Genomic DNA, 5,286 nt, shown 5'->3' with positions numbered 1-5,286 from the left:
AAGCACAAAGAACACCACTCTGACATTGGCAACTCTGCCACTCTTGTTGTTTATAGAAATTTTAAAAAATCTGCTTGATTGGAAAATAAGATGTCTTCTTTACCACTTTATTTTTTTATTGAAAATATTTTTTCATGAAAACAATCTGATTACATTGCCCCTTCACCTAACTCCTTCAAAAGATCCTCCCCACATTCCTTCCCATCCAAATCTACTCCTTATCCTTCTTTCTTCCTTTTATTAGAAAATAAATTGGCATCTAAAAATTAAAATAAAATTAAATAAAAACAGAAAGGACAGAACATACAAACAACAAACAGAGCCTAATAAAAATCATAGGAAACATATCCAGACGCTGAGATATACCTGTTCCCACATACAAAAATACAGAAAGTCTATAAAAACACAAACCAGAAGCCTTAATATATAACATAAAGGTACTGCAAGGTTAAAAAGCAAACAAAAAAATCCTGACTATGAAACAATGAACCTTCAAAAATATCATTGAGCTTGTCTTTTGTTTGTCACCTACTCTGGGCATGATATCTACCCCTAAGAATGGTTTGGTACCTTTATCAACTAGGCAGTCATATCTTCATTGCTCTGTGTCTGGGTGATGACTGCAGATGGAACTTTCCTCTTCCCAAAATTCTCTGGTTCTCATTGCCCTACCTCTACTTTCTGCTTGGTTGCCCCACCTATACTTCCCGCCTCACTACTGTCCCATCAGCATTCTATTAAAATAATACAAGTGACAGGATAAAGGACCATTATCTCACAGGAATTAACTGCCTGGTGATCTGTGTTATCTGTTGGGCCAGGCCACAAGAAGGTCCTATAACCAAGACCAGAGATTGCTAGTAATTTAAATGACTGTGATAGCTATAGACTCTCCCAGGCTCCCACAACCAGCTCCAGAGGACCAGCGGTGGATAATAGCCTAAATTACCTCTGTGCTATCTTATGACTGAGACCAGGCCATACCCTAAGGCCCTTAACTTAGTACAGGTTGCCTTTCTCTAGAACCCATCTTCTTAGAAGAAATGACATGTACTTTGGGTTGACTTTCAATGTAATTATGCTTCCTTGGGCAAAAAGGATTGCATTTCCACCAGGAAACTTTTTTCAAACTATATTGGGCTTACATAGATGGGAATAACCTGCCTGTTATAAACTCCCTGAAATCTGATCCAGGTTGATCCAGGTTGATCTTCACTGGGTTTTCATTCTTATCTTTGTGGGTATGGACCCCCTCAGCTCTAGGCAGGCACAAGCTCAACTTCTTCATGTTCAATAAGTTGTGTGAGTGTTGTTGTCAACAATAATACCTTACCATAAGCTTTTGGAGAGCAAGGTATAGGCCTGGATTATTTGGAGGGGGGCCTCCCATAAGACCATTTTGGCCAAAAACTCAATTAAATGAATTCCATACTATAATCATTTTCTCATCTATTTTAGTATTGTGATTGTGAAATTATCTCAAAAGCCAAACTTGAAGATATATAAAGACATAAGGAAATTTATAAATTTTGACAGTAAATGAAAATAAAGTGAGAAATGCAGAAGAAACTTTTATCTTATAATTGTCTTATCCTGATTAAACCATATGACGTAACACCTTGGTTTGTGTCCCAAATACTCATTTTAGAACAGAGAAAGTAGGTGCCACAGAGACAGCAAAAAGAGATGTAGAAAGTAAGGTTAGATACTTCCTACAGTTTGATAATAAAAAGCACCTGTATTTTTTCTTTTCATTTATATAAATCCTATTTAATATGTTCTTTCAGAGAAATCTATCTTTCCCATAAATGGAAGCCTGCATGGCTCAGTATTGTCACAGTACAGAGAATAGCTGGCATTGCATCCAAGGAACGTTTATGGATGCATTTCAAACAAATGACTGTATGTTGCTTACTCTAAACTGTGTGCCCCATTTCACACATAAGGATGAGGGACTTACTAGAAACAACATATTTTGCACCAAGTTTCTTTACTGGAACCAGATGGAGACCAGCTTCAACAAAAATGCCACTTATTAGGCAGGGGCATGGCTTTAGAAGAGTTAGTAAAGGGCACAAAGAGGTGAGTGAAAATAAAAAACAGAAAACAAAGGGTAGTACCTGGAGGGAGTTCCCGTGAGTACTGAAGTCACCTGAGTTAAATTTCCAATTGCTTACAATACTCTCAAGCATAAAAGGTAGGAGTAAGATAAAAAAATAAACTGCATTAATATGATAAAAGGAAATGAACATACCAATTGAAGGTTGTGGGCTATATTCTTAGGTAAACATTTTGTAGCTAGAACAAGAGAAATAACATTCACACCCTAGACCAAAACATTCTGTAGGCAAACCACTCCCTGGGTGGAAATACATTGTTATCTCCTTAAGGGAGCAGGGACTTAGTTGGATCCTTAGACTCTTGCTTGAGGCAGAAACAGATGTACTTTTTTATTCCTAAAACACAAGGTCTGTATATTAGCCACATCTGTTGACAATCACCTTAAGAGAGCAGAACTCACTGATCTAACCCTAGGTGGGACCTTTTTTGAGGTAGAAACAGATAATAACCTTGAAAGAATAGAGGTCAGTTCCAGTTCTCTGACCTTTGGTTTTTGGGCCCCCCTTTTTATTAATTTTGATAAATCCTGTGCTTCTGCAATGAGATGGAAGATTGCATCTGCGTAAGGTGAACGTTTTTCTGTATTCCAGACTTACCTGTTTTTGGTACGTGCATTCCAGTCATGCATCCCCATGTCTTAGGTGCCTGGGTGTGTGGAGGATCTTACCAGTCTCTGAATGCCGACCTCTGTAAGCAAAGGGTTAAGGGAGAAAGCACTTCTTGCATCCTGAACCTTTGAGCCAACGTTTTGTGAAGAGAATTTACCAAAAACAAGATAATCATGTGCAAGCAGATAATGCTCTACAATATACATGCTCCTATGGTTACAGTATCTCCTAACTAAAGAAGTGGAGAATCACCAGAGTTAGGAATGTACTTTTTTACTTGGTCTACAGTGTTTCTTAACAGTATTTAGTTGTACCAAAATCTAAATCTTTCTTATCAAAAAAGTCAAATCCAAGAGCTCAGTGCCAACTCTGGCCTTTGGTCAAGGTGGAAAAAGGCTCACATTTTTGGTCTTCTACATGAACTGTGAAAGCTGAGATTAGAATTCAGTGTAGCCATAATCTACATGCTTTCTCCTTATGCTTACAGTCCCTTATTTCTCTAATTCTAGGGGTATCTAGATGTTTTGACATCTATTCTCTTTATTTTGTAGTTTTATTCTATCTTTTCATATGTGGTTTGCATATTATCCCCCAAATTAGAATATCTTGAGTATATGGCTGGAAGGAAGATTCACAGGGATAATGGAAGAAATATCTGTGTTTCTTTTTAACTGATGATAGTAAAGGGAAGCTGGAAGCTTCTGGATAAATGAACTTCATAGATTTTCACAATTTAGATCAAAATTTTCTGGTCTGGATGTGACTTCTACCTTTGGGATCATAGTTCTTATTTTTATTATTGCCTTCCCATTGTTTGGCATTTAGCAGAATCTATGGCATTTCTGTGGCAACTCTTAGTGGCATTTCTTCCTCTCTATGCAGATCTGTGACAAAATGCTTTTATCTATTACAATATATCCTGTGGGACACAGCAAACTATAAGCTAAGAAATACATCCCGTATCAATTTTAAGAGTGATTTAACACACTTTTTAAGACAAAAGGAATGAAGGAAGGATTTCTTTAAGTAATACATTCCTGTAGCCTTCAATTCCTTGCTATTCTATGCTTGGCTATTTGTTTGTTTGCTGGTTTTGAGACAGGGTCACTATATGTAGCCCTGTATGGTTTGGGACTCACTGTGTAGATCAGGCCAGACTTGAACACAAAGAGGTCCACCTACCTCTGGTTCCTGAGTGCTGGGATTATAGTGTTGCCTTTTTCATGCTATTAGATATTTAATTAACAATAACACATGGAACTGAAAACAAGCATGTTCTAGGTTCAGTTACATTGAATACTTTAATCTTATAATTATAACAAATTGAAATCCTAATTTATCCATTTATTTAATGCAGTTAACATAATTTTATTTCTAAATTGTCTATTGTTGATCTCTCTTCTTAACATTATATGACAGTGCTGATGTAGAAAGAGTAACAGAAAGTCCAAGTGGCTCCAGGGAAGACAAAATGGTGTGGTGAAACTTTTCAAAGTGATGAGACTATTTTGTTTTCCAATTATGGATACAAGACAACTAGCACATCTCAAAATTCACCAGTTTTTGAAATGATTTTATTTGTTCAATTATAATCTAACAGGGTCATTGAGGATGTCATGATGTAGGTGGGTCATCTGTCTATGTGTTATTTTCATTGGTTAATAAAGAAACTGTCTTGGTTTTTTGATATGGCAGAATTTAGATAGGTGGAGTAGACAGAACAGAATGCTGGGAAGAAGGGAAGAGATTCTGATGCCATGGAGCCAGCCGCCAGGTCAGACATGCTGAATCTTTCCTGGTAAGGCACCACTTCGTGGTGCTGCACAGATTATTAGAAATGGGTTAATGAAGATGTGAGAGTTAACCAATAAGAGGCTGAAACTTATGGGCCAGGCAGTGTTTAAATGAATACAGTTTCCGTGTAATTATATTGGGTGTAAAGCTAGCTGGGTGGCAGGACATAGCCCGCTGCTCCTTCTACAATGTCAGTGCTCTCAGCACCAGTTATACTACTCATTTTGAATGGATCCACTAGATCCTTATGCACTTTCTTTAGATATTACAATTTAGGTTCGACTGAGTCAGCCAATAAAGCAGTTAAAGACTGTACTGTCAGGCTTAGCATTTTCAGCATCATTTATATATGGAACTTCATAAAATAGCATAGTTTGAAACAAATCATTAGATTTTATTTCAAAAAAGTAGAGTAGACTTTTTCACAGGAATTTTATTCTATAAAGTTAATGAGTTATCTGTAACATATACAGCAACAGACTCAAATAGCCAATAATAGTTTGAATTTCATTCTAAAATATGTTAGCTATCATGTATTCCAAGACATCCCATACCTACTTAACTATTTATAATTTCATAATGTTCAATTTGTATCTTTTTAAACTGATAATATCATCCACATTCAAAAGAGCATTTCTGTATGAGAAAAGAAAATATGTTTAATAACACTAAATATTTTGTACTATGTAAGTGTGTATGTAACTTCATAGATAGACACTTTCTCCAATCCCTTGGGTCTGCTATTTTCCTCTATGGGTTCTAT

The sequence above is a fragment of the Microtus oregoni genome, unplaced genomic scaffold (assembly GCF_018167655.1).
Source record: "Microtus oregoni isolate MIOR12 unplaced genomic scaffold, Mior012 000033F_ref0000390, whole genome shotgun sequence".
NCBI lineage: Eukaryota > Metazoa > Chordata > Mammalia > Rodentia > Cricetidae > Microtus > Microtus oregoni.
This window is presented reverse-complemented; position numbering follows the sequence as displayed.